This window comes from Spea bombifrons, chromosome 7 (assembly GCF_027358695.1).
Source record: "Spea bombifrons isolate aSpeBom1 chromosome 7, aSpeBom1.2.pri, whole genome shotgun sequence".
Taxonomy (NCBI): domain Eukaryota; kingdom Metazoa; phylum Chordata; class Amphibia; order Anura; family Pelobatidae; genus Spea; species Spea bombifrons.
The window spans coordinates 39759401-39779583 of NC_071093.1; the positions used below are offsets into that span (position 1 = coordinate 39759401).

A 20183-nucleotide genomic window follows, 5' to 3' on the forward strand; every position below is an offset into this window, starting at 1 on the left:
GCACAGGAGGAAGCCCGGGAAATGACCCAGCATTATTGGGGTCCAAAAATGTATTCATCCCAATAGGCCTTAACGAATAGTAACCGGTGAAATCCACAAACGTTGGCTTTCAGAGAAATTGTTATAAAATAACATGAATTTACAGAGAGGCAGATCGCAAAAATGGTAGACATTGGGCAGTCACAGTGGAAATACTGCCGAAAATTCAATATACATCATATGTCATAGTTGGCTTCGTAAATAATAATAAAAAATCCATCATGTCCCAAATTTATTCAGCTGTAGCAGTCCATGGAGCTTTTCCCAGCTTGACCATGATGATGAACTGGAATAATAATTGTTGCTTTTTTTTTTCCTATAAAAATAGCAAAGAATATCTCCATAGTTTAAAGAAAAATAGTCTAAATCCAAGGGTGTCCAGATAAGAGCATTATGTTTACTACATGTTTCATTTGTTCAGTTTTTGGATGGAATCAAAAACTTTGAAATAAACAAAAAAATAGTCAAATCATTTACAATAAATAATAATAATGATAATAATAAAGAAGATGTTCTACAAAGGAAACATTCTGCTCTGTGAATGTTTTGCTTCCAGTTTTTGTGATTAGTGATGTCATGTGAGTTATGATGTTTACAGTGTGTTGTGATGTCATTGAGCTTATATTTTGTGAATGTTGCCTCTGCATTGCTTCTATAGGCATTGGCTTTCCCACACGAGACGTTGTGGAAAGTTGAAATGTCCTGAATGATCCTGTGGAACCTTTCATGCGGGTCTACTCCTTAATCCTATAGTACATGTTCAAAGTAATATTTTTACAGCGGCCATCAAACAATCCTGTGTTGTTGGTCTGGTGGGAATCCCCATCATCTCACTTTTATCAGATCAAATATTAGAATAATAAAAAAAAAAGCCCACATAGAAAACATGTATTCAGATATCATAATCCAATAAAAGACAACGATCCTTTTATTTTATGGGCATGAGGTGTTGTGCTCATTATGTAATATGCTGTAGGTTTGGAATAATGAATCAGCCCCCTTCTGCCTCTCTGACTTCTCTGTCTGTCACTTGGTAAATCCAGAATATGCCATATGGGGACCAGGCAAAACGCGGGACCAGATAAACATGGTGACATCATGGCTGGGATAATTGTAGTAAACATTTGCCTTGTGGTTTCCCGGCTAATTTACTTGTGTTTTCCTTGGCTTCTTTGTTAGTTACGTGACAATGGCAGGAAAACCCTTTCAGAGATCTGAACTGCCTATTTATACGGCTTGGAAATGCAATAGCAGCATGTTTCTGAATACATCACACTCAAATTATTATTAATAAAAATAATAATAATAATAATAATAATAATAATAATAAGATACTCAGTGGGAGCTATTTATCATGGGTAATGGAAATATATATTTTAATCCGTTTACTGAATCTTTGTTCCTTAATGATGTTAATTAAGTGTTATTAAAGGTTCCATGGCCATGTGTGGACTGCAACTCCCATAATTCTCATATAGTTAATATTAGTAAAAATTGTAAACATAATTTAATATTAAAAGCTGTGTTTTTCAGCTGGGTCTAGGCTGTTTCAATAATACATTGGTACTTTTGTAAACCTGTACTTACGTTAGGACCTAATATTTCCAAGAAAGCACTGTCCATTTGCAGTTTACTATTATTATAGTAATTTTCTTTTTTAAGAGTCAGTTTCACTTAATGTAAACCATATAATTATTTTATTATCATATAACATTTATTTTATTTTCAATATTATTATATTACGATTTATACATTATTTGATTTTCTACCTCTTCATGTCTTTTTTTTGTAACGTGTTATACTGAAGAATATGAAGATACAGCGCCTGATAGCTTTGTGTGTTGCAGCCTCTCAGCATAATTAGTAATATGGAAAGACTGGCATTCAAATTATTGTGTTGTCAAAAGGTGACATCTAGTAGAAGCTTAGTGTCTTTTATTCATTATGTTTAATAATGTTAGATAATGACTCTTAGAGGCATATTTTACAACTTACCTATGGGTATATAAAATGATATCCACACGTCCAATGGGGCAGCTCTAGGTCTTTGGGGGCCCTAGACAATACATTCAGATAGTCTCTCAAATCAAAACTGGCAGTGCAGGCACGGCGGGGAACTTCCCAGAGTTGGCTACCAGAACACTTTTTGTGGAATGGCTTTGTTTATGTGTAGGTCTAGCTATGGATCAGGATGAGGTAGCCCTTAGTGGGTGGATAGTAGTCAGAGTGGAGTAGGCAAAACCTACATGGAAACCTAAAGAAACTGAGTTTGGGGGGAAGCAATGCTTTACCTGGAGACTCCAAGTCATACCTGGAAAGTTCCCAGGTATGAATACAGGTGGATCTACACATACATTGGAGGCAGTGGCTTCTAGGGGGCCCCCCTGACCAAGTGGCCATTTAATCCACTTATATGGTGTGCACATGCACAGTGGCCAGCATGTAAGGATACCTGTGAAAGGCCTGTAGGATAACACATAATGGCCTATATTTAGAAAAGAAATATTTTTCTTATAATAATATTATTTGCACAAACCCAACAATTGTAGGGTTGCATGTAGACATTAAATTCCCTTAAAATTATATTTACCTTTTTGGCATGTTATTTGCTACTGGAAGTAATACTAAGGCCGGTAAATGTGACCGCTCGAAGCAAGGTGCTGAACTGAGGAGAGTGGTTTCTTCTTGCCACTTGATTGAGTTTATTCAAGAACAGAACATACTTTACATACAAGGTAAACTGCGACCCTGCGCAGAACACAACACATCAGCAGCTTCACCAAGTGTACACAGCGATAACATTTGCTATCAATAATATGAACAGTCAATCGTGCAAAATACAAAGAAGCATCATGACATGCTGTAAAAAGCATTTAACAATTCCAGGGTTGTTAAAATATTGGCCATGGGGCCACAGGAAACACCCCAGAAGATTGAGGGGATCAGGAGACAAGGGATTCATTCTCCACTTCTCCACAATATTCTCCACAATATTCTCCATTATTCTCCACAATAATAACAATTTGCGACAGTCTCGGACAGTGACCTGTTCCCTACACGGGATCAGAGAGTTCCTAGTAAGCCACAAAGCACCCATAACCCAACACATTAGGCACCAAGCTTCTTCTGTGGCACCCTCCATGTGAGTTGTTGCCACTGCATATGGACTTTAATTGATACAACTACCCCTGAAGGGAGTCTGACATTGATCTCCTGTTGTGGACATCTACTAGTCAGTTGTACAACCCTAAGGGAACTTGAATCAACCTGGCTTATTTAAATTTCATGTGTGTCCCAGTTTAAATCAACTTGGGGATATTACCCAAAAGTAGTAGTTGCTTATTTTTTTCTCTGATCAGACCAACTGTTATCATTTGTTGGTTACCTATTCTAAATTGTTGGGTTGATGCAGTATTGTCTTATATTTCCCCCAAGCAGTTCAACCTGCGCTAATTCAAGAGCCTCCAGGGTATTTGTGAAGCAGCTGGTGGAAGTTGAGGACTAAAGTGGGCAACCAATGTCTTAGATGATTCCATCTTTGTAAAGGCCTGAGTTGCCTACAACTGCTTGTAACATCCCCTATTTATACATAACTTGAGCAAACTTTACCCATTATCTCAATACCTAATATATAAAGAGACCGGGTTATCATTAACCCCTTTATTTCTTCAGCATCCTAAGCTACCTCCTATTTTTCAACCAAGATAAAAAAGCGGAGGAGAATAACCATCTCCCCTTGATTGCAGAAATGGGAACTCTTCCTCAAGGTGAAATTTCCAAAGCGCCTGAGTCACTTTCATTCAAGGAGACGAGCTTTATATCAACCCCCGCACCGCGCCTCTCTCCATGTGCCGTTCTCCTATTGCATTTAAATTTACTCCACTTTTCCTTCCTGACACCTGTTTAAATCAATATCTTCCTCTCCAGGTCGCGAGCCGAATGTGCCTGTGCTCTCTGCTCAGCGCGTCTCAAATCCACTAAAATCAACACAGTAATTGAAATATTTTCAAGCTGATTACACTGCAGCCCGAGGCTAGGCTGGTTGCTAAGGGTAAGCTCCCCGGTTGCTAGGGGGAGTAAATCATCTTGCATTATTTGATTTTTGTTATAGATATGAAACCGCTACTCCCTCGATTAAATGTCTCTCAGTCTAACACCTATGGGACCTGGGGAAAGGAAGAAAGAAAAGCATCAACCTTGACCCTGTCAAATAAATATCTAACTTTTCCTGTCCTCCGGCTTCAAACCCAAACATACCACCTTCTCTCTATTTCTCTCTCTCTGTGTATGTATATATATATATATATATATATATATATATATATATATATATTTGACCTAACTTTACACAATAGAAAAAAAGAAGTGGAGGGGGAGATATGGTTTTTGGTTCTCTTGGCTAAATTTGCAGATGGGACCTAATTTGCTCGGGAACGCAGTACGGTGGGTGAGATGCCAAAGCTTAATAGTGATGTGTATCGATGCTCATCTGTTCAGTTGCCTGAAAAATTATAATCTCCTGACCACAGGATTAATCTTTAATCTTGGCTTCTCAAAAGATATTGCCAGTCAGTATTAAAAAATACAATACGGCAGTCGTGTCAAATACCAGCCCACTGGAAGACCTGGCTTTCAGGATGATAATTAGAATGGTGCATAGTGATGCATAATGTAAGTTGATGTTTGTTGAAACCCTAGCAGGACTATGATCATCGATGACCAGGATTAAAACCTGGCCTACGAAAGGCCTTTCTTAAATATCCCACAAATGTTTGCTGAGCCATGCCCAAACCAGACCTACAGTGCCCAAGGCCAAGGTAGACCCTGAGTCGGAACTTACCCTATGTGACATTTCATTGACCTTCGAAATAGAACACCAGTAGGTACGGTCGCAATGTTTAGGAAGTTGGCAAATCACCCTACATATGAATATTATGCCTTTTTTGGCTTGCTGGGGTTTAATGGATTGGAAACTTTCAAGACTAGCTAGGTCTCTTCTTGAGGGATATCATTTGTAGAACTCTATACCTTTATCTCTATTTGTCTGGTCCAATGTGAAGTAGGGCACCAGAAGTAACTGGGAATGGCGGGTTTTTGGGTCTCAGCTTGAAGCAGTCCTGGGGAATTTTATGATATGTACGTGGTGGGAATAATCTATTTCAACAAAAAAATGAATATGAAAATTAAATTAGCCAATTCCACAATGATAGCAACAGGACAAGACTGGGCTTGTGGAATCGATATACAGCCTTGAGTTTAAAGATGAGTTATTATTATCAATTCATGTATCCACAGCTGCTAATTTAAGTTACTTAAACTGTATTTCTATTTTTTTTCACAGCCCCTGTCCCAGCAGAAATGCTATTAATATATATTTTTTTAAATTAATGCTCCCATTCCGAGGACAAAATGTGGAAGATCTTGTTTCTATTACCAAGTTTGCTTCCTAAATAATTGTTTCAGCTTTTGCTCATGGCAGGGTGCTCAGTGTTCAAACACTGGTGACATGCGAGAGATTTGGGATTTCTCTAATTAACAAGTAATTAACCAATTAACGCTGTTCTTCATATCCCTGAGCAAAATGTTTGGTTCTATAGCTGTCTAATATGTCATGTTAGCACAGGAATACCAGTCCTACACACCTAGTTTATAAAATTAGCTAACATTATGTTTATATACCATATGCATCGTAATTATTGCAATTAACTGCCTGGGGTAAATCGTCCTTTACCTTAAAGGTGCTATTCGGCTTACTCTGATGAATTTAAGACCCTGTAACTAAATGGAGCATTAGAAACATTATTTCTAGTACTGGTGAAAGCCAAAATCTTCCCAGAAATAATTCTTTAATGTATTCAATTCTTTGCCTGCAAGCACTGATCGGTTGTTACCCTAAAAAACGATGGTTAAAATCATCTTATCTAATTAAACCAATGGAGGGTGGGGGGTAAGGTTGGCCTTCTGATCACCAGCTCCCCTCTTTGGGGGGACCAAGGAGATCCGGTCCTCCCAATGGCCTTTTGGATGAAGTGAGAAGGAAAAGGGTTGCATATACTTTTTGGGAGTTGCAATATCAGAAGTTGGAAACTTAGGGCTTGATGATCCATTGTTCCTTTTCCTACGAAGAGTTTGTCATAAAGGTTCCAAACTCAAGTTCATTACTGGAAGCTCTTCAGGCCGAGCTTCAATAAAACAAATATTCAGTTGTTGGTACTTTTGTACAGATGGAAAATGCCCCCCCAATTTAGTTCTAGGCTACCATTGTGGGTAGGATTAGTCTAATATGCTGTTCAACATTTTTGCACCGTAGTGCCACCAATGTGTTTTAAAACTTTCCTTAGTGAGGATTCACTGAAGGACAATCAAATACATTTCTGTCTGCTCTTGGTAGACCTTGTCACATCCTTTTGCGTACACATCTTATCAGTGATGTATCCTGGCCTAGGCTGACTAAGCCCAGACATAGGGCTGCTGGTCCAGGGGAGGCGGTTACAAAATCAGGGGGCAGATTGTCCTCTCGGGCCATCAAGCTGGCCAGCGTCCTATGGAACAAAGAGCTGGTTTATAAGGGAGATCTTTGATCTCCCTACTTAACCTACTGTATTTACACTATGGAGGCTGTTCCGGCTCAGCACACCCTCCACAGACTTCATTAAAAGGCACATAACGAAGGTTAAAAATAAAAAAGGACTTACCTCTTTGATCTTAGTAATGCCCAACCCTAATTTATGACTCAGCATTAGTAGGTTTAAAACAATTCCAATTTTATTATGGAAGCAAACACATTGCAACACGCTTATTTTGTACATATAATGAGCCCAACACTAGCCATCGAGCACACCAGGAAAATGCCTGGTGGCCGGTGCTCGACCCAGTGCTTTGGTGCTCTGTTGCCTGCTGGATACACATGCTGTGAAAGTGTAAGAGTGTGATGTGAGGCAGCACGCATGTCCTTTATCAGCTGCTAGCCTTAAAGTGCCAGAGACGACTTTCCATCCCAGCATGTAACATGGACTACAATAAATTACGTAACATCATATATTCAGGAACTTTTCTTGTAGTGTGTAACATATTGTTTAAGATGGTTGGTGTGGCTTTTTCATTCAACACAATACATATTTTTATTCCCGGAATCTCACTTTGAAATGTTGGAGCCTGCAGACAGTTGGTTCCTGCAAGAAAATGAAGAATATAATAAAAATACAAGATTCTCTAGAACAGTGTGCTGCACTCCATGACATTGTGTTTGTTTAGACAACAGTGTCTGTGTGCTTTACAAACTGTGTCTGAAGACAGTGGTAGTATTTCATCCTCTCTAAATTGTTTGAAGCTACCTACCTACTTGAAGAAGTTTCAGATCTCCTTAGGAAAGATATAACTGCCAGCTAGCTTTAACTACAGTTGTACCAAGATTCCATCTGTGAAACAGCAGGTGTGCTAGTGAGACCCTACCGTCCTGCTGGGATACTACCAGCTGTTTCCCAGGAATGTTTAGAAGCGCTAGAATATTAACAAACACGGCACCGGCCTGTCAATTGAATCACCACCGATTCTCTGAAATCAAGATAAGGAGAATGGAAATATTGCGTTTCGGCACTCTAGAATACGTTATACATCAGCTCATACTTGTACATTTCATAAGAGCCTGTGGATTTAGAGTGTAATTTTTTTAGTGTACATAAAGCCGATGTTGAGAGAGTTATCTTGATCATGGAGACAACATATAAAATTACAAACTTGCCAAAATCATGTTTGTATGAGAGATAGGTAGCGGTCAACCCCCTACATGGATGTATTTATCGAGAGACACTAGAGCACTAGAGCAATCCTGATGCAAACTCCCAAACCGGTATAAAAGAGCAGAAATATTGTGTCCTAGAATGGAAAGGTGGAGAGAGGGCAATATTTACGCCAGGGAAGAAGAGGCAGACAGCACGGCTAAATGGTTCTCCTTTTAAATTCTGTCTCTATGGGTCTATAGATGTCCTTAGGGTAGCAAACTATTGTCTTCATAAAAAAATGTCTTTAAAGGCCAAAGTAGGTACACATAGAAATGGCTAGAGAAAGGGATAAAAGCAACAAGGCTACAATGGCAGCACCTATATTGACCCCCCAAAACCTGCAAGGGGGGAGAACAAAAGTAGCTTACCTTGTGGGACATTTGGCAATAGGCAGCCCAGTTCTTTATCGGTGTCAAGTTGGAAGGTACGGATGTCATCACCTCAACTTCTTTCTATGGCTCGACAGTTCCAATGACCAGTCATGACTGTTGTAGCTTCGATTCTCCGGGCTAGGCTTAACTCCCCATTCAAACCCCCCAATAAAGACACCACACCAAAAATATGGATGAGAAAAGGCCACAGCCAATTTTATTTATTAGAGTCATTGTCACGCCAAAACCTGAAACAATAAACATAGGTGCGTTAACAAGGACAATGACTCAAACACCAACATGTAAATATATACAATAAACACCCAAGCTTGCCAAGCAATCCAGGTACCATAACCAAATGCCACTTAAGGAAGGGACATACCGAGATGCCCCCACCCTGACCTGAGGTTCCAGCACTGACAGCCAAGAACCTCCCACCAGATGTTACCAACCATTCACTTACCACCACATTAACCCCCTGGATACCTGGCAAGCTGCCGCCCCACAGACTGTGACAAACGACACAAACCTACAAACAAAAGAAAAAAGGGAGGGAGGGTGGGACACGCAACCAGGTAAGCTAACCACAAAAAATGGTTCCTGAGCCCGGGAAAGCAACCACTTATATAATCTACCCCCAACTCCACCCCCAAAATTCCCGCCAAAAAGCCTACCCCTCCTCCGCACAACAGTCAAGGCCCACTATAGCCCATGCTGGCCCCCCCGTGGGCATCAATAGCCAAAGTTAGTTCATCTAATGGCCAGCAAAGAAGCAGCAAAAAAACATTTGTGCCCTCAAAGACACGTACCTCTTGCCCTTTCTAGTAGACTTTTAGTAAGTGTGTAAAGAGCTTCTAGCTTCGTTGATGAACAAGAGCATATATGAGTGTGTTCTATCTGTACCTACATTCCTCCTCTTGTTCTTCCACTACTTTTGAGTCCTTACGTACATTTTCATAATGGAATTCTGGTAGTATTACATTACCATTTAAGTACAATTTTGATATTTAATCTTCATGTTTTATGCAGAAAAATTAAAGGATATGTATGCCGATATATACGTGAAATGATATATGTGCTATATGACATTCTGGAAAGTGTTAATTTTTAGAGGTAAGAATTATATTATATATCAATGATTAATGTGTGATTAGTTGTATCTAGGGACATTCATGCTGAATCAAATATATATTTCATTTTAATATTATATATTCACTTCAACATGAATGTCTTTAGGATTTGGCAAATTGTACACGTAGTACAAAATGAATCCCATTTGCCTACAAAATCACATTGCTATAGTGCAGATATTCAATTGCATAGGTTGCATAGGTTGACCATTACATTGAGTTAATGGCAGTGACCAGTTCAATCTCTGGTAGCAGGCCTTACTTATGTGAAAGTTAGTTATTCTAGCCTACATGGCAGCCCTAATTGTGGCAAGGAGCACAGGCAATGAGATATGGCCATCTTGACCCTAGATTATTTCCAGCTGGAAATAAAATACAAGGCAACTTTTCTCTACACAACAGAACCAACAATTCAAGGTAGATGTGATTAATGTTAAAAAGACTAATATGCTGTGCTTTAACCACATCAGTGAAGATGCCAGCGCTCGGTATAGGGCCACGGAGGACACCAGGTTGCCAATCTTCTTCTGGGTCTACACCCTCTAAAGGGATATATAACCTCTTCCTTTCCTTGCTGGGAAAACAAAGAGAGGGACATATCTTCTTGGTCTCTCCCCTCATCAAAAGACTGAAGTCTTCAAGGGGATATGCTAGCCAAAATGTCACTCCACATTGCCCACCAAAGAGCTCTTCATGGACCTGGCTCCACTGTGGCATTTTCAAGTGAACGTGTGTGAATTCTGTGTGAATTTACACAATCAATCCTTAAAAAACAAAAAAGTGACACATGTGCACCCTCTCATGTTAGGTCCACCTGGACACCCACCACAAGTGGTCTATAACTAGAGAAAAAGTACAGTTTTCTCAGTAGTGAAAGAATGAAAAATGAGCCCTATATTGTTCAACGTGCATAAAATATTACTTTCCAATCAGCAGGTAATGGTTTTTGTTTTACCACCAGAGGAGAATAGTTGGAATGGGTTGAAAGTAAACAGTACGCGACCGTTATAAATTGACTTACTGCGTGTTGGCAGGGGTCCTCTTATTGGCTTAAATAAGACAGCCAATATAGGTTTTACAAGTCAAGGATAGAATAGGTTTAAATGTCTACTTACTTACTTGGAAGAGTGTACACTTGGCGCAAAGGGCAATAAATCTACCACGTTGCCTCGGGTTAAATTAATATTGGATATTGTACCAGAATTTAGATGAAAACCAAATTGGTTTCTTTCCTGATCAATATCCAACCAGGCAATGGAGCCAGTACTCTGCAGTTGTAGGTTCTATGTATGTTTTTTTTTTCTCTTCTAGATGAATTGAAGAGGTGGGAATGCTGAGGGCAGAAATATCAATTATGTTCCTCCAGTCTAGAGGACCGCACCTTCATAAATCCTGTTATGATTGCAGTGAAGCCGCATAAATGGTAGATGTGTTTCGACCCAGGAAATACTTTCTCATGTAGTTCTTTATTCAATTAAAGCAGCTATGAAAAATCAACACCAAAATACATGGTAAAAGATTATCGCTTTCATTTTTCAAGAAGCGGGACGTGGAAATAAGTGAGACAGTGAAAAATGGCTTTCTTTGTTCTAGCTCAGCGAATAATTTTAGAGGGATGCTTTCATGTTCATTTCCAATGAATGACTGAAGGCGAAGTGTTCCTAAAATTTTTGAAAAGCCCCAGTGGTGTGTGATGTGGCAGTGAAGTGAAAATGAACAATCACTCCATATTTTACCAGATGTATGTTACTTTTTTTAACCATTTAAACAGAGAGGTGAGTTATTAACTCCTTACACAATTGCTTACCCCTAGAACAGACAAGTAGTTACATTTCCTTGTCTCCTATCTCTAATTTTGCTGCCATATATTTAATGATCATATTACCCTTCTGCAATACTCATCCAACAATTTAAGACAAAGTCTTAATTTGGGGGATTTGTACTCTTTATGATATCACAGCAACGAAAGAAAGAATAAAATGCCAAAGGCCAAGGAAATAGGTAAATGCCTGGAAGCTGTGAAGTGTTTATCCTTTTAGTTGACTAGTTCTAGGCTTAGGCAGGCAATCTCAATGAGGTCTAACATGCCACCCTCAAAGTGAGCGGTGATCTTCTCCTTGTACCCTCTCTCTATGCTTTGCTCCGCCATGACGTTGCTTGATGGGGCACATCTTAACATTTTGTGCTAGGCTATCACATAGGAGCCTTTGGTAAATTTCGAGAGGTAATGATAGTATTAGGGGGGGCAGGACCACAGGATAAATTCAGGAGAGTTGTTATTGTTCCTGGTCAGGCCAAGGGCAGAATCCAACATAAAGACAGAATGGCCTTAAAGTGTCTTCATCCACAGTACAGCTATGCTTTGGAATTGCTATGTTTCGGGGGAGTATTTAAACTCCCCCTTTAACTGAATTATAACAAGGCGCAAGTACAGCTGCTTTCTGTTTTCAAACATATTAATTCACACGAGAGCAGCTCTCCGATCTGCAAAATGGAGTATTTGATGTGTATGCAAATTCAGAAGTACAAGATTTTAATAAAACACAGCCTTGTACAGGGTCCTAGCTTGCAGTGTGAGAAAAGTCGCTTTGTGCTATAGACATCTATAATCCGTAGGCCAACTCCGTCGGAGGCTTTAGGCAGCGTAAGTCACTGATGCAGGAACTTAATGATATCCATGGATAGTTGCTGTATCCCAAGCTAAGGGATTTAGCCTGCAAATCTTAAGGGAATCTTACATCAACATCTTTAATAATCATATTTACATTTAAATACACCCTTAAGTGATGCAGTGTCATGTTTTGTTCCATCTTGTGCATTTTCATAGCTTGCAATTCCTTGCAACACCAACTATCATCTATAAATCTTAATGCAACTATACTGGTAGTGATTAGTTGATGGTGTTATAAATACATATTATCATTGTTCCCTTTAATTTCTATAAAGTGGCAGTATATTTTTATATTAGGTTTATTATATATATAGATATTTGTTAATGGTGTTATCTGTGTCCTGTAACAGTATGGACAATGCCCAGGACATAAACAAACAAGACATATGAAAGTTCTTTGTAGGTACTTCCATATGCATTGTTCAAACTAAAAAAAATAAATAATAAAAGAACAATCTTACCTTAGAGCGAAGCTGCAGCTTGCTACCCACTCCATAGTCTGAGGATTATTGCCATTGACTGGCTACTTAAAGAAGTCAATCAGTGCCTTTGGGCTTTCCCCTCTCTCATACAACCATATCAGTTCCAGTAGACTTAAAAAATAAGATCTGGCCTTCCCACAGGTCTTTTGGCCATGAAGGAAAGGATGGGGTTGCATATGCTTTTGAAGATGAAGACTGGGGCCTCCAGTGTTTGCCTCCAGTGTTTGCTGTGGGCCCTACAGGCACCAACACCATTTTGTTTTCAATTTGTTTAATTTAAAAGGCTGCTTCTTGGCCTTTTGGCTGAGATCATGAGGACTCGCACCAAGATGATCAGAATCTCCCTCGGGCTGAGAAGGCAAGGAAGGGCCGCATATGCCTTTGGGGAGTGTGGCCCCCGAGGATAAAGATGTGGGGATCTGGTTGCCATTTTGGCCTTGAGAATGTTTTTTTCACCATGTTTCATTGTCCAGACAAGCACTGACCTCGGGGCTTCAATAAAATAAATGGATTTTAAAAAAGAGAGTTGTAAGAAGGGGTAATGTGAAATGTGACAGTAGGTGTTCTGCCTATATTCCCCAAAGACTGTCTTGCTGTTTGCTGGTTCAAAAGACCAGTTAAGGAACCCACCCTTGTTTTCCTTGTACCTGACAATTAAAGTTCTAAAGTGGCAGCTGTTCAGGTTGGTCTCCATTCTCTCAGTGGAAGGATCCTCTTTCGGAACGACGGTTAAACCTAATGATTATGTTCATTGTTTCCTTAATAACACAAAACCATTAAAGATTAAGATCAAATTACACGAGGCTGATGCCTGTTTGTTCATTTATTTCAGATGTTGTGGTATGAGAAGAAGGCCGTTGGACTGCTCCCGCTCGTGTCAAGGCGTACACAGTAATGCTAGCTGATCTTATGCCAATCATAGTAAGTTAACTTTGTTAGTTTATAATGTTCTGTACTGGGCTGTTTACTGAAGTAGTAAAAACAAGTGTGCTAGTGGAGTAACACAAAATTCTGCCCCCCCCCGCATCTGTCTATTACACTTTCCAAATGTGGGCTCAGCTGTTGTTGCGTTCCCTGTTACCAATTTGCTTGTGCTGAGTGGCAGAGCATGGCGATGTCCAACTACTGCTCTCTCCCACCAAGCAGGTAGCTAGGGAGGCAGAACATCAGGTGATGGCATTATAACAGAATAGATGGGAGAAGAGAGACACAGCCCCTAAACCGAACCACTTGTGACCCAAAAAGCCTTGCGGGGAGCATCTGAAGGCCTGGAGCTTCACTAAGGCTCAGGAGTCTATGTTACAACCTTGTTAAGACACAATAACACTAGGCAGTTTTCTCTTCATCCTCTGTCTCCCCCATGAAATTCTTACTGTCTTCCCCATGTGGAACTCATCCACCTATCAGCCTATCCATGTACATTTCTTTATCCATAGTACACACTTTTCTTTTTTTTTCCATTCACTTTAGTACTTGGCTGGTTTAAGTCATCATTACGTGTGTTTGCACTTCATTCCCTGTTCCCTGCTTGTTGCGTGTATGTAAGCATTTAATTATGTATGAAGGAAGATGTTTGGATAAGGGTTCTGTGAATCGGTTAGAAGTATGTTTATCTGTGTGATGTTTATCTCTCCAACAACATATTATGTCCTACTTACTAGGGGATTTTCAAAGAAAATTGGCACTGAAGGCCTCATTTGCATGTTGTGTGTTTGTATATTTTGCTTTATATGACTCCAGAGTGTGATTCACAAAAAGGCACAGAGAATTATAACACAACTAGCGATGATACAGTCATATGTCTTGTTGTGCCTTTTTGCGATAATGGATGAAGCTATTCTGTAATGCATTGTTATTTTTTGGTTTAACATTTTGGGGATCAGAGAACACCCCAGACCACAAATCAAGTAAAGCATTGACTCAATGCGCGTCAGAAAATCCAAAAAGTATAAAACAAACAGGGAGAGATAGATTATATATATAGGTGCGAAGACATCTGTTGCTATCAGTGCCTTAAAGATAAAGTAAACGGTACTGTATGGAAGGCTTAGTAAGGACTTGGGAGAGGCTTGAGGAAGATGACAGCCCATATCATGGTTCTTGAAGATTCTTTTGCTATAAATGGCTTATGAACTACAAATAATAAGAGTTTCAGAGATGCGATTTACAAATTGTATTTTGCACTTAAAAGAAAGTAACCTAAACAGTGTTTATGAATAAGTAGCCATTTTCTTCCTAGAACATGCGTTCCAACTTATGTTACAAATAGTAAGAAAACGTTGTTGATCACTTGATTACGCAATACAAGCACATATACTATACTTATAATATACTATAATATACTTATATTTTACATTATGTACCCAAAATGTCCTTCAGATGTCAACAGGGTTCAGCTCCCATACCTATTCAAAGTATGGACACAAGCCTTAGAGTTTTGACTACATACGAACGTATGTTTTCATGGCCTTCAGTTCTCTAAATAATTGAATCAAGTTATTAAACTGGTTATTCTGCTAGTCCTTTATAAGTTAAGATTCTGGTACTGTCCAAGAACCCACAGACCAAACACTAAACATTCTATTTAATGCCAAAAGTCTTCTCAAAAACTTGGTTCAACTTGGGTGCTTGGACTGCTTATTGTGGCGTCTTCAAGAAAATACCCAGAATTTCTCACTGTCACTGACCCCCCAGCCCACCTCTGTTTACTTCTACTCTTTGGTTCTAAGGACCCAGTAATGTATAAGAAAACAGACAGATGGCAGACAGGGTTACTGTTTTCCAACATGATGCATCTCTAAAATACCATCCTCCTGTGCTCTCCTTACCCTGTTTACTCCATTAAATGCCACAATCACAATATAAATAATTATAGAATGTACTGTAATCATTTAGGCTGAGAATTTTCTAAGGAAAACAAAAAATGAACTTTCTGGACCTCATTATTATATATTGTTAAATGGACAGGGTGTGACAGCCTGACTCATAACGACATAATTAAAATGGTTACTGGCCGTCCGTCTTTGGCACAATATGCGAAAATGTCAAATTAATTTTATTTGGTGTCCACGGGCAAAGATATCAGAGTTATTAAGTGTTATTTTTTTATTAGTTTTCTCCATCTGTATGTTTATTGGGCATGCAAATCAGAGTTAAAGTTCTTTAAAGTGCATAGTAGAGTCTAAACAGATTCCAGCTTTATTTTGCATAACTTAATTTTCTAAAAGAAAAGTGTTTTTTTCTTTGACTTTTGGAGAAGTATGGAATCAATGCATAATCACAACTAATTAAAAATAAATTAAATACTTCAACAATTGTAAATTGGAGGCTTCTATCCCCCCTTTTCCCCCTATAGCCCATACACCACAAATATAGTTTAAGATGCAAATTACAGATAACATTATTTATTTCTCAAAGTATGCATGTAAGGATGCAATGGTTTTAAAGAAACACAGAGAATACACTTTTGAATTAAAAAAAAAATGTAATTATGTTTTTTTTAATCCATGTCTGGTCTGGAAACTAAAAGTAAAAAAAAAAAAAGTCATCTTTTTAAACCTTATTGCTAATATTCCCATATTTACAGCAGGGCTAAATCCTGCAAATCCACAGTCCATGGAGATGTGAAACCACAAATGGTATAATGCACTTCCGCTTAAATAGGTAACTTAGGATAAATTAAACTCTTCCTAATTGGGATAAATTAGGATAAACACTGTTCTGTCGACCAATTATTCTGATATTTGCAAAAGGGAAAAACACATAATGCGCACAAATAATTCTGCTACGCGACGCTTAAAATTCTAATTTCACTTTACAGTTTATTAGATTGTTAAAGGTGGCTAATTTGGTTAAAATTTTACTGTAAAGACGGACCAAAAATAGGCCACGTCTGGGAGTCGTAACCACCACTGCAGGAGCACCAGAGCTTTCCTGATCAGCGGTGGGGACCGTCAATGTCCATTTTCTTTAATTTCTGTTTATTTTGAATTGTTGTCATTTTATTATTATTTTTTTCCCTTCAGCCCCGGACAGTGGATCAATCTCAGCAGGAGAAGTCGGGTACGGGCGAATAACTTGACTGCACCTTCTCCGGGACCCATTCATGGAACGTTCTTGAGGGCAGCGAACAGAATCAATAAGACACCTCCGACCGCCTCTATTTACAAACTAGCTGCCTTCAGCAGCCAGGCTGTTTAAGCACTTCATTCCCATTCACGTAGGGCCATCTGCTTCATTTTGTTGTAAGTCTCTTCGAGGAAAAGAAAGAAAAAAAAAAAACCTCAGCCTTGACAAGCTAGAGATATGTCAGTGCAGTTATCAGCAGAAAGCAACATCTGCCATGCCTGACACCCACTATTGTAGGCCTTTTAATCTGTCCCCCTCCTCCCTTTAACTGCAGAAAACAGCTCCCTATATTATATTTTGCCACTCAATTAGCACTATCATCCCGCTGAAATAGAGGCCAATTTACCTTTAATGACATCATTGTTAGGAGAGTGGCAGCGGCTGGTTGTTGGCTGTCATTGGTTTGCAGAAGGCAAGCTTGTCTCTCTCCAATAACCCCGGCTGAGGCAGGGAGAGGCTTGGTGGCCTATCACAGGGCAGCCTTCACCCCCCGACCACAGACATTGTTTCCGACAGTTCGCAGAAGCAGTGTGGCGGAAAATTGAGTCCAGATTCATTAGGTTTTTTCAGTGTGCTGCTCAAGTCAGTTAAATTGATACATTTCCTAACAAAATTGAAGTGCTTTGTGCTGCCAGCGGAAAGCCTGGTGACCCTGCTCAGCCCACTGAGCAGCCGAAACGAGTTGATGGATCCATTAGGCCTCTCAGAATGCTCTCCCCCTTCTCTTTCCATTCCTGAGTGACACTGTAAATCTGAGCCAATTTCACTCCCTAATCATCATTACAAAACACTCTACTGTTCATTTATTACTTTACAATTCTAATACTGAAGCGCAAATGGGTCAGCACACGAGGAGTCAATAGGCGCAGGCGAAAAAAGGAGCTTTAAAGTGCCAGAGTCTATCCGGTACTCCTAAATGGTCCCCAGGTCACCCGTGTCACTCCTATTTTTCCAATCCTTCTCTACTCGCTAAACAAACAAAAAAAATGGATACAAATTCCAAACCGACCCCGTACCATTAACACTGCATCACTTCGAGGCCGTGACTCTATAAAAAAAATATACATTTTTATAAAACTCAGTTTTATTGTCTTTTACTGCGTGTTTTTTTGCTTCATCTCGTGTCTCGATCTTTTTTCTGGAAAAAAAGACGGAATGATTTTGAAATTTAAAAGATGCCAAAGCAGTTAATGGCGGTTGCTATGGTGATTTAAGACTGTCACTTTGGGGGCCTTGAGTTTCTAATGAGTTAAGATTGTGTTTCAGTCCTAACGCGCCATAAAGTAGGCAAACAGGGTGGATTTGTGTATGTTTGCATATGAAGCTAAAAAAACTACTTTTAACAGCATTGTTTATAAATTAATAGTGCTACACAGTGGCCTTTCAACATACCGCAGATACCTAATACCGATCAGATCAAAAACATTTCGAAACCTTGTTGCAAATGTATTTGCTGACATAATGCTCCATGTTGTATAACTCATTTTAACCCTTTAACAGCCTGGGGGGATGCCTTCCAGTTAAGTTTAAGGTGACCATACCAAAAACAGCATGAGATCAACTCACCAGGAACAGACAGCCCTCCAATAGCCAGCCCTATGGTGGATCTCTGCTCGAGAGTGTCTCAGGTTTATCGGTCTGACCCGGCCACATGGGCAGTCCAGAACCAAAATGCAAGGTTCCTCTGCATGAGAGAACGAAGAACCAAAAATGTACATTTGGACCTCCCTGGTCCTCATCGGTGGGATGGAGTTGGTATCTCTCTAGGCATACGTGAGCAAGGGACATGTCTGCATAGGGAGGCGCCATAAGGTAGGCTAATAGGCAGCTGTATTAAAATACCATCTTATGTGCAATGGTGTAATCTGGTTTGGGATGGTGGGCCCAAGCATTGGCATTACCAATGGAAAACGAGGAAAGTTTGTTGAGACTTCAGCCCAGAATTCGCCGAGGGAAATGGGAGGAATGGGAAGAATGGGAGGAAGGGTTCATGGGGGGAGTTGCAGAGGGCTCCATTAGATGAGTCTGATAACAGGTAGTTTTAATAAATTATTTTAATCATTCCAAAATCCGTGAAGTTGACCATTCTGCTTTAACAAATATCTTGCATTCAGATTAAATTTGTTCTGATGGAACTCCAATGAAATACATAACAACAAAAATGGTAACTATTACTATTTTTTTGTTTAAACAGTTACTACAAATTTCAAACACATGATCATATTTTATGTATTTTTTTTTTTTTCACAGTACAGTTTTAACTGGTTTTCATTAATATTCCTCTGGGAGATATTCTTTTCCATAAACCCCAGTGTCTGAAATATGTTGGAAACTTCACACACACCGAAACTGTGAATAAATAAAAGGGTTTCAATTTAAACTTGTAGAAAAAAAACATAAATAAAATTCTTCCATCTAAGATTAGGTAGTCTTTTTTTTTTTAATTTAAACTGGTTTCTAAGGACATACCTTCAGACATACCTTCCAATAATCCCTAGTCAGAAGGACCAGTCCCTTTTTTCCACTGAAATCCCTCTGACCCTCTTTTCTCGCCTGATCTCCTTTTTTCATGGTATTATTTCATGGTATGAGTATATTGCAATATTCTGCTGCCAGTAATGTGTTTTTTTCACATTAAAAATGCATTATTCTTATATAGATAGCTATCAATAGGTTACAAATCACATTTAGACTTGTATTTACCTTTACATAGAAACATAGAATATAAGACCCATTCGGCCCATCTAGTCTGACAATCTAAAGACTCCTATCTACCTATCTCCCGTATGTTTAAACTCCTTCACTATACCACTCCTACTGGGCGGCTGTTCCACTTACCTACCATCGTCCACTCATCTACCACCTTCAAAGCTCAAATTTCATTTGTAATCATCGAAAATGAGATGATTTTTGTTTTGGTCCTTTACTATCTTCTTTCGACGGTATAAAAAACTTCTATCATTGAAAGTAATGAACCTAACCTCACCTTCTATCTGATCAAAGAAAGCTTGGCAGGTGTTTACACACAAATTGAGAAGAACATAAAATGTCCCAACTTTTTTTTTTAAAGTTATTTAGGAGCTGTAAAGTATATTTTAATAAAACGAGTGAATATTTTCCCGTAATCCCGCGGCTGGATCGACATCGAGCTGTTTTGTTTTTGCACCACGAATATATGGCATTGCTTTGATACTTCAGCCGAAGTGATGATGTGTTTATTGATTTTAGTGGCATGGTGCAAGTGCTGAGGCTTGATAGACAATATAAAAGATTCCTGCTACTTTATAGAGGTTTGTGACACTCATCTGGTAACAGACGGAAAGTGTTTTACAGGTGTTAATGGCAAGACTGCCGAAGTTGTGTTCTATCTTATTTACGATCCGTTCGAAGCGAGGGTAATCTTATTTTTTTTTAAGTTTAACTCTTTGAGAGCCAAAGATGAGAACTGCGTTATTTGACGTAACTCGGGAATTCAAAAGGTTAACGGGCCCCCTCTTTCCACGTTCGCAAATATTTTCCTTGAGAACACAAATGAAACACAATAGGAAATAAAACAAAAAATAATAATGATAATATTACAT

General features: G+C 39.1%; 1 long non-coding RNA gene across 1 annotated transcript in view; it reads left to right on the top strand.

Annotated features, from left to right (window-relative positions):
* LOC128501647 (uncharacterized) overlaps positions 1 to 17684 on the top strand; it is a 33265-nt gene extending 15581 nt beyond the window's left edge. The window contains exons 2-3 of the long non-coding RNA XR_008355051.1: positions 13307 to 13395; positions 16500 to 17684. This is a non-coding gene — a long non-coding RNA (uncharacterized LOC128501647). The remainder of the gene's footprint in view (positions 1 to 13306; positions 13396 to 16499) is intronic.
* Positions 17685 to 20183: the final 2499 nt, after the last annotated feature.